General features: G+C 32.4%; 1 long non-coding RNA gene across 1 annotated transcript; it reads right to left on the reverse strand.

Moving 5' to 3' along the window:
- Positions 1 to 262: 262 nt before the first annotated feature.
- LOC141451345 (uncharacterized) lies at positions 263 to 11,856 on the reverse strand. The gene is made up of 3 exons (XR_012456699.1): positions 11,666 to 11,856; positions 1,211 to 1,368; positions 263 to 1,114 (listed from the first exon to the last, which is right to left on the reverse strand). It is a non-coding gene; the product is annotated as an uncharacterized lncRNA (long non-coding RNA).
- Between the last annotated feature and the right edge of the window lie 666 nt (positions 11,857 to 12,522).

Raw genomic sequence — 12,522 nt, forward strand, 5'->3', positions numbered from 1 at the left:
ACACAAGTCACATTCATTTACCATTGCACTGTTTACCACTGCATGCAGCGCTCGGGACACCCTTATCTTATGGAAACATGGAGAAAAAGTATTGAAAGAGAGCCGTTGTTAGCTTATGGCAGTCATGGAGAAGAGATAGGTGAAAGAGGATGCAGAACAATTATTCTTTTGAAATAAATAAACGTTAGAAAAGATAGAACTGGTTTTTTTTTTCATCAACATACTGGTAAATTGAGGCATTGGAAGCTAACAGTAGCTGTGAATACCAATATGTTGGTTTTTCCAGCCCTTGAAAATAATAAATTGTTAATGTGTAAACAAGACCAAAAGTGTAATAATAATATTTATTAAAGTTCTTATATGATTATCTAATAATTTTTTACAATATCTATTTGCTATGTTTCTGGAATTGATTTATTGTAATATAATATGGTTATAATATTAGGCCTGGAGCTTTTTTATTTAGAGCATTATCGGCTTGCCGACAGAGTTCTCGCGTTACAGAGGAGTAAACTGTAAGAAGCTCCTAGGAAGAGAGAATCTAAGGGCTGACAGCTGGATATCAGCGTGAGAATCCAGCTAACCGTAGGGCAAATCTCTTAAGTTCGATCCAAAACTTTAGAAGCACCTCCTATTGAGCAGCATGAGTTAAAAATTATTGCAAATTAAAAGCAAAATAGCGAGATTATACACGTATCGTGTTTTTGAGAGTAATATATAGTTTATAAACATCAGTCATATTCTTTTTTGGTTTTTGTTTAATTTTAACATAATCTTAAATTTTACTCTTTACATTAACATAATCGCTGCATATTTTTTGTATAATCGGCTCTATATATATTAAACATATGCTATAATTATCCACGGAATAGCGAAGTAGTCGCTCGGATGGTTGAAAACAAGATGCCAGCTCCCAGTAAACAGCATTACAAAGAGAGTGTGTTGCCCTCTTGTGCCAAGAGCGGGAGTATGTTCTTTTTTTTATAACTTCTTCCCTTGTGAGAAGGACCTCTAACGTCCTTGAGATTACAACGGCTACACTCAATTATAGCAGCTAGGATTTCTAGGTAGGATAGCGTGAGGTCTGAGCAGCAGTGGATACATGCAATTCATCCTATTAAACAAAAATAGAATTAAAATATTAAGAATAATATCAAACCAGTTATGGAGAAAAAACGTATCTGCCAAGAGATAAAAATAGCTTATATACCATCGTCGTAATACCACTCCTTAACATGTTATTAGCTTCAGACTAGAACTGCGTTGTCTGGACCAAAATGGTAACATTGGCGGTGTGCTTGTAGTAACTCAGTAGCATTGGTATTGAGTGGTACTGGCATATCTTCCTGGCAAAAACATAGGTTCTTCCTGCGCATGGAGATTACTGAATGATTAGCTAAGGATCTGTGTGGGCAGAGAAGTAACTGAACCATGATTACATTGAAAAATGGAAACCGCTAGTTTAATAAAATAAAAAAGCAAGATGCTAATATTACAGGAGCTATAAATATTTTAAGAATTCGGCAATCCCACTTGTCTTCCTTATTTCTTAGTTTTATACAAATTTTTCATTTGCTTTTATGTTTTGAAATAAATATTATACTTTAGGAAGTAGAACAAATGTAAGTACATGAAGTACTGATACGTTGGTATCTACGTGAGTATTCTAGGCATTATTCACTGCAAATATCCCCATAAATCTTAAGACTAAACACGCCATCTGCATTTATTTACTTTATTTTGCTTTTTATTTGAGGCGCCCGCTGCTTTTTTTCTGTGTAATGCCGGCCTCCGGATAGTGTTCTCTCGTTTCAGACATTTTCCCATTTTTCACATCCAGTCAGTGCGCTATACGAAGCTCCTAGGAAGAGGAAATCCACTGGCCAGCTGCACTAATTGAACCCGGTAATCTCCACAGAAATAGGCTTCGTGATTTGTCCCAGAGAATTAATGTTAATGATAATTAGTTATCAAGTTTCTTCAAAGAAGTTCCACACCATAGGGTAGCTTCTTACTTCATTGCTTAATGTAACTAGCTGTATTACTTTAAACAATTTCCTGACTTTGTAATAAAAAAAATTAAATATAAATAAATAAATAAATAAAAAATTGAACATTAGCAAATACTTGAGGTATTTCTGTTCTTTAATGCATCCATAACAAAGTGGAAACTGCCTAAAAATCCTTGAGATAAATGATATTTGCTAGTTGTATCAATCTGCCTTATCATTCTTCACTAGGTATGACGATGAACCCATTCGCCTAACTTCCTAGGTCAGAGATATTTTTCTGAAGTAACAATTTGTCCACGACATATACATTATATACCTAGACCAGTGGTTCCCAAACTATTTTGACCCATGGACCCCTTTTTACAGTCAAAACTTGCCCACGGACCCTCAAGTGAAAAAGCTACATGCATGCATAGTATAAAAATTGCAAATTTAAAAAAACATTATGTTGAAGAAGTATTTATGGAAATTATAACTTTTGCTTAAAATAAAATTTAAAAAAATTAATAATTTGGATGAACGTGATGAGATGTTATGAGTGTATTTATATCCGGCTCAATGTTTGTGAGTAGCAACCGCAAATCCCCACGAGTAATCTTTGGATCAGGTCTGCATGGAGAGCCGTTAAGTGTTGACAGTGAGCAAGCAAATCCTCGTCTCTATTTTACAATTTCGAAATATCTGGAAACTGAGAACGTTCTCCTCTTCCCAAGTTTTGTATTTACAGAAAATGTTTTGCAACAAACGGAGATATTACGCTTTTAGTTTTGATTAAATTTAATTGGTCACCTTGTTAGTTTCTAATTTCCATAATAATAAAAATGGATCACAGTTTTATAATTTTTATTGAACCTTGCGCGGACCCCCTGACGTTGTACAGGAACCCCCAAATCAATTTTAATTTTCCACGGACCCCCTGAATGATACCGGGGACCCCTGCTGGTCCGTAGGGATCAAATCAACTCTAAATAAATTTTTCTTCTATCGAAAATTAAAACAAAAAATTTCGCTGTTAATAATAATAATAAAAAATTACCAGTTGGGAGTTCACTAATCTTTGGTAAAAATGAATTAAAAAAGAAAAAAAAAACCGCGTTCTTCAAAAATTCAAAAAAGAAAACATAATATTATGTGTATGATATATTTTGATTATCAATCACTGTCATTCATAAGATTGTAAAGGAATCAACTAAACGATGTAATGTCAGTCAACAAGCTATTAATTTTAGCATAGCGAATCCATATCAATAGCTGAAAGTAATAGCCGGAGTCGCGTTGTCATGCTAATTACTTACACTAAAATTGAAAAGATGAAATTGCATTTCTTTTTAATGTTTCCTTCGAGGATTACAAAGATATACTTTTGATATATACTCGTATGTTGTTGGTCAAGTAAATAAATAATGAAAAAGTGAAATAAAACTTTTTTTTAATTCACGATTGCATGCTGTGACTGTGATTAAATGCAGATGAACTTAATAAGTTCAATCTACTTCTCATCCTTTGAACAGAAAAAAGAACCCCCACTATTCACTACCTTTTACCCGTCTCAGGAGGTAGCTTAGCAATCTTATAGATTGGGTGATTCTGATTCTGCTTTAATGTGGGAGAAGTTATTTTTTTATTGTTGGTCTCTCTTTCTTTCTTGTATTCAACTTACCTCTGTCGCTCTCACTCGTTCTTGATGTTGTCGTAAATTATGTGGGGAGTTATACTCTCTACTTTGATGAGCAGCAGAAAGTTTTCCATTGGCTGAGGGGTCTCAGTAAAGAGAGTAAACTTCCTCTCTGTTTTGACTCCAAGATAGATCTGCCATCTTTCTTTTCGTCTCACAATAAAGAGAAAATTTTATTGCAGACATCTGGCTTTAAGTTCAGGATTTTTGATTGTAGTTCAATGCACAATTTATTTATTTTCATTAACTACAAAGGCATAATAGTTGCAAGCATTCAAAAGATAATCGAGTCAATAATTAGTACAAAATAGATAAATAAAAGTAAAAAAGAAGAGAAACAATCACAAGTTATTACAACTTGCAAAACGTTTTTCGCCATTTTAAGAAAAATGCTAATTTTCTTATCTGATGTAGACATGTCAAGCTCTGCGGGAACTGAATTGTTCCAGCAGCTATAGTACTTTTCTATTTGCACTGAAAGTGCACTGGAGATGTAAGTTATGTTAAACATTACGACGAGGAGAATCTTACGCTAGATAAGATCAGCATTATCAACCTCATCATTTAGAATTTTGAAAAATGCTGGGCATACCTCAATCATCTATTCCCAAAAGAATTCAAACTCATCTCGTCGTCGTTGCATAGCTTTGAACATTTGAAGAAGTGGACTAATTTCTTTTGCAGCTTTTCTAACAGTTTTTATTCGCTTGCTGTGGACAGATTCCAAACAATGGAGTACTCAAATTCAAATTGAGACCAGACAACGCAACGTTAAATAGATTTCCGGCATTAGGAATCCTTGATATCCTAAACATAAACCTCCTAGATTTAGCGGCCTTCTTACACATTTTTTTCAATGCGCTCTTTGAATTGGAGTCCCAAGACTATGAGCACTCCAAGGTTTCTCGCTGTTCCAAATCTATTTAGAAGAGAATCTCTAAGAATGTAAGAGGCCAAGAACCAGTTTCTCTTCCTAGAGGAAGTAATAGCCGCACATTCCTCAATTTTTAGAACCAGGCAGTTCTTTTTTGTCCTATCTCTCAGGTTTTTTTTTTTTTGAGCTTCTGAGTGGACACTCAATCTTGGATTTTCGAAACTGTCGGACAAATCATTCATAAATCACATAGGCAATCTTGCCGCACTCTTGAACTGTTTTTTTCTTCAAATATGATGAAAACCAAGAAAGTAGCGGATAGTGAATGCCTTACAGCTAAAGAGCTCTTCAAAGGAAGAGCACAATTTATTGCACAAAGACAGATGTAAAGGAATATTACTTTCTAAAAGAACATAATCCCTACAAAGGGTGAAAGTTATTGATTGAGTGCGAACACCCGTTTCTAGGGATTAGGGTTGTAAAGATATTTTTTCCAACTATCAGGGAAAACTGATAGTATTCGTAGTGGAAATAACCAGCCCGTCCGAACCGGATACAGAAAGAGTGATTATAAACTAATGGAAAACTGACGCAAACTCATTTGCTCTTTTAATCTTTTAAAACAACGTTACGGTTAAGAATTTTTCCTTTTATTTCTTATTAAACTAATCGCTAAGTTAACTTTCATTAAGAAGTTTTGCGATATAAAAAGCTCGCAAAATTCATTTCGAAAATTGATATCACTTCCTGTATTACATCTGCTCTTGTCAATTAGATATGACTCACATCTTTCAAGATTACAACGTTCTTTTTATTTGGTGATTAGTGCCAAGTTTATTTTATCCCTGAATCATTGGGAATTAACATGACGCTGTTACTCTGGACAAATAGAATCTCACTCATTAGAATTTCAACTGCAACTTAAACTCCAAAAATACTTACCATAAAACCCGTTATTTAGAAGCAAATCATCCATCATAAATACTATCTCATGGCCATTTATTCCGTCTAATGTTTTTAGAAAACTATCATAGATTATAGAGGGAGTGGCTATAAATTCACTGCTTCTACAGTATCTGTGTTTGTGCATAAAATGCAGGCGCCTTTACAGCGTTAAATGTGTAAGTGTGTGTGATGATGATGGACTAAAGTTTGCCTGGGGATCAATTACTTAGTCATTTAAGTGTTTTGACTTAATTTATACATGGCTAAGAGAAGAATGAATAACAAATTCAATTTATTTATGGTTTGACAATCATCTAAAGAAGGCTGCATTATTTGATACAACATGCTGAGCGGTGGCCTCAGTTACCATACATCGTCTAGTCTCTCGGATAATATCAAGGGCTGCACGCTTAAGTCTGGAAAAAAGTTCACCACTTTTTTCTATTTTTCAGCTTTGGTTGAAACCATCCAATTACTCAGTTCCCTTAAGTATGATAACATTTTTTTTTAAAGAATGAGTTGTATTACACACTTTTTCTTTAAAAAAAAATCTATTGGAAAATTCTGATCTAAGAATAGTAAGACAGTAAAAAATAATTTAGAGTGAAAGAATTAAAAATTATAACTCTATCAAATTTTAAAAGTGATTTTTCTACGTATAAGATTCAAAAAATAAGTTAACAGTAACCCATTCGTAATAAGGATATGATTTCATCTTGACACACCCGACAGTAAAAAAGATTGCACTATTACGAGTACAATAGACTTCCAATTAGTAATTCAATGTCAACAAAGAAATATGCATAATCAAAAGATATTTGTTATTTTTATGTCATTTAACCTTCGTATTATAATCCTATTTATTTGATTGCTTATTCTACAAACTCATCATTGAATCATAGCGAGATTACTAACCAACTGTGAATTAATTGGCAGAAGAATAAGTGGATTCAACTGCTGAGGCGCCACTATTAATAAATACTGATTTTTTTAAAAATAGCTACAATTTCAAAGCAACTATTTACAGATATTGGTGGCATTCTAAGTTAAACAGGCAGAAACTGAGAACATTAGGCACCGCCTGGAGCCTGAACTGTAGTTTTAACGTCAAGAAACTCCAGACAATACAGAACAAATTTCCCAGACTTGCGACAGACTCTGCTCGATGTACTAAAATCGACTCACTCCATGAGACTGCATCCATTATCCTCGTACCACAAACCCCAAAACCGTCTGCTGAAACTCCTATCCACTCTAGATTGTCATCCTAACCCACTCTACCGCAACATATCCTCCTACGATCCTTCTATACTCTACAGACACACAATAAGTGCACATATCCTTTTCTAACTTTCTTTAATTGAAGGTTTTTTCTATTCTTTTTTCCTGCATATTTTATGATTGTCCCGTCCTACGCGTTTTCTAAACTGTTAAAAAAGTTAAAATGTAAATTTATATATTGATATTTCATGTTTGTTAATATTTTTATGATAAAGTTTAAGTATCGGCGAGATACTGTAATGTTTTACTGGTAGTTATCAAATACTATTCTCAGTTTCTTTCAGTTTTCCTTAGAATGTCACAGAGATCTGTTTAAAGTTGCTTTGAAACTGTAGCTACTTTTTTTTTCTTTTAAATCAGTATTTCTTAAAATTGGCGCCTCAGAAGTTGAAATCCACTTATTCTTCAGCAAATTAATCCAAAGGTGGTTTAATAATGTGCTCAGTGTGAGTTAAAAGTTTTTTTGGTTGCCTTTCAATTAAAACGTATTAATTTTTGAAATAATCTAAACAATCCAGACTCCTAATCCTTAGTACGCGATATTATTCTTTCCAGGCTTGTAAATTTACATAATTGAATTTATAACTTTTTGAATCTCAATATTAATAATGGGGTTTTAGCATTCTAATTGCTTTCCCAGTTAAAGTAGAAAATAACTACGTAGATTGCCTCTTTTGTAATTCTTTTTCTCCCAAATTATATCAATTGGCTCTGAATTGATTCAACATTTACTTTATAAACGTTAAACCAACAATCAAAAATAATAATCTGAAAGGTGCCACACAACACATCGAATTAATTAATTAAAAGTTGTGTACATCATTTTATTTCCCAAACATGACAAATGTAGCTACCATAAATAATCAGAAATATTGTTTTATGAAATGTATAGCAATTTTTCATTTATTTCTTAAACTTATTGCGATGAAAAGAATTTACCATTTAAATCTGCGTACGGCCTTGGACACAATTAACTTCATGATGAAACTTGCATTTTAGTTCTACCTAAACTAAGGATGTACCCAAAAATCGTGACCCACAATATGAGTTATGTGTCAGTTTCCATGCTAACCGTGCACGTATCTTGTTTTGTCACTGTTTTCTTCTTAAATAAATACAAAATAATTTTTTAACAAATTTTGCAACGCTTAGATAAAATGAGACTAAACTTTTTAAACAATAAAAATTTTTTGAATTAAGAAAGCTCTAGCAAAGTATTACAAATATTACAAAAGATGCATGCTCTTAAATGTTTTCTTTTTATATTCTTTTCGATGTTACTCTGATTTTTATTATTTGCCAGTGCAAAGTATCTAATTTCCATTATGAAACATTTTTGCGTTTCATCAGTTGGTTGGATTAAAATTGATCTGAATTGAAATTGATCAATATTTTTGTTTGTAACATGTGCGGAGCTATTTGGAAATCAATCAGTATCTATCTCTAACACAAACAAAATGTAAATTTTTCGTCCGAGTCAACACCATTTAAAAATTGCTCGTATATTATAATGGCATCTAGAACTCTCGCAGTTTTTTAAGTAGGTGGCCAAATTAATATTTACAAATGGTAAGGCAAAAATCAGGTAGCACAATACCTCCCTTATCATTTTTTCCCCCCTATATTTAATTGAGAGTAATGAAACTGAGATTAGAGAATAGGGTTGATGAAATGGTTACCTGCTTGTAACTGACAGGTCTCCAGAACGGGGCCTGAAGTAATTATTAATTTTAATAGAAAAAATACATATATTCGCCTCCGTCTAAAATACCAATTTGGCAGTCGGAAGTTAGGCCTGAAGTTAACATGAACAAAAAAAATCCTTAATTTACTTTTTTTATTGAGTTTGGAATAATAAAATACCAATGCCTTTTTTTAGGAAAGCAACTCATTTCCCAACACACTTCTAAATGTATTCCAAAAATCTTTTCTCAAAAAAAAAAGGCATATTCCTTTTAGGAAACTAATATTTTGAAAAATATTTCTTGTCCTCAATAATCCTGAAGTACGAGCAGTATGAAATTTATCTAATAATAAATCTTAAATAACAATTAAAGGTTTTTATTTTTCAAATTTATTAGCAACATGATACGAGTAATAATTTGTTTTAACAAAATTTAAAACGAAAGCACCAATTAAGTTATGATTATATTTAATTAATAATTATATTCCCTAAAGGTAAATTTGTAAATGATGAGTTATTTTACATAATCATTAAAGATAATCAAATTGAAATTTTGTTAAAAATGTATAAATCATGGCATATTATTGTGTAAAATAAAGTATAGAAGATTAAAAACAGGTTTTTAAATCGAAGACTGCATTTTAAGACACACGGTTCTACTACAATTTCTTCCTCTCGTTCATTCAATAAATAATTGTTCACTTTCTCGCTACACGCATGAACTCTTCTTATCGTGATGCCATGTGTATTCATTAACAGAAGCATAATTTATCGATGACACCACATTTCAACAATCGCTTCGAAATGTTAAATTTATTTTTATTACCTTTTTGTTTAGTGAATTATTTTTATGAAAAATTACTGAGGGAGCTATACCGGTCGCAATATCTTCTCAACTTGTGGATCTTTACACAAGGAAACTATAGCATATATAATAAATGAGTAAAGTATAGTATATAAGGGAACAAAATTTCATACCAATAATCTATTGTTAACTGAGGGTTTCTGATATATGGAAAATGGCCAAAATTATTGCCATTGCTAAACCTTGTAAAAACCCCTCTTTAACCTGCAGCTACCGGCCGATCTCCTTAACTCCTGTGTCATAGTAAGCTGACTGGAGAAAGTTATTTTAAGAAGACTTATCTCATTTATTGCTAGTAATAGTCTATTATCATCCTACCAGTTTGATTTCCGTCCAAGACACTCGACTACTGCCCAGTTAACCAGAATAACAGACTTGATAGAGCACAACATTAATCTGAACGAGCATACGTGGATAGCTTCGATAGATGTGGAAAAAGCCTTCGATTGTGTTTGGCACAATGGCCTTATCTATAAATTAATTGATAATAGCTATCCGAGGTTTTTAATTTACTTTGTTAAAAGCTATTTAGCTAACAGGAAATTCAGCGTCGCACTCGGTAGCACAGTTTAAGGTGTGAGGTTAATTAAAGCTGGTGTCCCCCAAGGCTCAGTCCTGGGGCCTACACTTTTCAACATTTTTATTAATGACATCACCAAGCTGAAACTCAAATCCAGTTACTCCCTTTTTGCTGATTATACTGCGTTCTTTATTTCTTCATTCAGAGTTGTCACAACAGCCAAACATTTATCGATAGCCCTTGACAAAAGTTTCAAGTATTCCACAAAATGGAAAATAAGGCCAAACCATGCAAAAACGCAAGTTATATTGTTTACGCGACGAAGGCCGGTTGTGAATAGTTTAGTCCAAATTAACGGTAATTCCTTTCCGTGGAGTAAGGAAGTTAAATACCTGGGGTTGGCGTTAAAACTCCATTCTAACATTCTCCGAACAATAAATACAGTTTGCGATAAAGCAATATGCTTTATGTACAGTCTATTTCCTCTCTTGGACCACATCTCTAACATAGATTTTCTTAATAAAAAACTAATTTACTATCTTTATATCCGTTCCGTACTCCTATATGCAGCCCCTGTGTGGTCCCATACTTGTTGCACCAATTACGGGAAGTTCAAAGAGTCCAAAACAAATTCTTAAGGCTGGTTGAGTCATATCCCCAATGGACACCCTTAGATTACATGCATGCAGCACTTGATGTTGCCAGCGTGTCCACATTTATCTACAATGCTACGGAAAACTTTGTAACTTCCTGTACACATAGTCCCTACCCGCATATAAAGAGTATTGTAGCTGTAACTTAAGTTCTCTTGGTTATAAAAAATACAAGCACAAAAGGCTAAAGCATATCTTGCTTTAATTAACTGAAGAGGTAAGGTTTTTTTCCTTAGTATTAAGTTTGGACAGATTTACCAATGTAAATGTTAAAGTTATGGATTGTACATAGGCACTGCAGCCTGAAACCTCCTTTGCATAATTTGTATTTGTATTCTATTTTAAACTATAAATAAACTTTTTCAATTTCGATTTCAATTTTTATAATTGGAAATACAATATTTTATAGTATTCAGTTCTTAACTTTAAGTCTCTAACTTATTTCAGAATACCTGTTACAAAGGAACTTTGCCTTTAAAAAGGAAAAAGCGCCAGCATCTTGATGCGGAATTTTTGCAGTCATTGCATAACTAGAATGCAGATTTGAAAGTAATTCAGAATGAGAATTCTAGAAAAAGAACTGGTAACGTGATTTTATGTAGGCTTCCTTACAGTTAAATTGCCGTATAAGTTTCATCTTATTAGTATCTGTTTTAACAAAAAAAGAGTGACCTTTGCAATCAGAAGAATAGCAAAAGATTTCTCTAATCCCATTCGTAGTTTGTTAGTTCCGGGGAATTCTTGTTCTTTTCTTTCTTAATACCGTTTGACCTGTCGGATTAACTAGAGATAAAGTTAATTCCTTTTTTATTATTTTAATAACAACTGCCATCTTTATTTGTGCTGAATTCTGGCATTACTATTCTGGCAAAATAATTTGAACATAGAGGTTTTATAAATGTAATTTTGAAATAAATAAAACTGTCTAATCTAAGAAAATCAGCTTAGTCGGTATTTAATCTGTCTAAAACCATTTCTTTCCGGATAACATTTTGGCAAAAATTTTGTCAGCTCAACTCAAAATAATAAATTATTGTTTAAGCTTCTAAACTTATTTAATATTATTTTGCAGATTACTACTTACAGCAACTGAACTTTGTAAAGTTAAAATTAATAATAATAATTTTGGGAATCTTGGAAATATTTGTTTACTAACCTTGGCTCTTCCAAAGGTTAAAAATCTCATTACTAAATAAAAAAAAACAAAATAAAATTAAAAGCTCGGAAATTTTGTTTAAACTTAAAAATTTGGTGTTAAACAGGCTCTACTTTTTCTTCCTCAAATATTCAAGAGTTACATGTGACACGTTTCCATCGAATTTATGTTCACTACGAAATTTAGCAACATATTTTTGTGGTACTAAGTGATACAGTACACTGAAATCGCTATATGTAGTTATATCGAATAGTTCGAGTAGTTTGTAGAAAATCACACAACTCTCGAAAAAACCTTTCGAATTTGTAGAAACTTTGTAGTTGCGGCCATTACATAAAAATATCTTCTTTTTTTTTATACGTAATATTATTAACGTACAAGTATTTTTGTATCATATTTGAAACATTTTTCTGCAAAAAATCGATTATATGAGGTTGGGAATCTCTGTAATGTGCTATTTTAATGTAAGAAATAACCACAGTGCAATCGCCTTCCCAAATGATCTACTTTTTCAGACTATATTTTGTTTTTACATTTTTAAAAATGGTTCCAATATTTTGATTTAACATAAAATTTTCAAAATAAAAAATAATCTTCAATGCTTCCTTAAAAGAGGAGTGATAGAAACTAAAAAATTGTTTGAAAGAAAGTTTTATTAAATTTAATTAGTTGATCTAAAAATGAAAAAACAGATTCTATTTTAAATGAAAATCTTTATTTATATTTAAGTCAGCATTTATTTAGTAATGGGTATATCCATTGGAGGGCAGTGTTTACATTGAGGGAAATTAACAAGACAATCTAGGTACATGGTGATAATTCAGCAGCAACTTTGAGAGAGGATAATGTATGTGACA

This window comes from Rhodnius prolixus, unplaced genomic scaffold (assembly GCF_049639745.1).
Source record: "Rhodnius prolixus isolate KJV_2025 unplaced genomic scaffold, Rpr scaffold_1, whole genome shotgun sequence".
NCBI lineage: Eukaryota > Metazoa > Arthropoda > Insecta > Hemiptera > Reduviidae > Rhodnius > Rhodnius prolixus.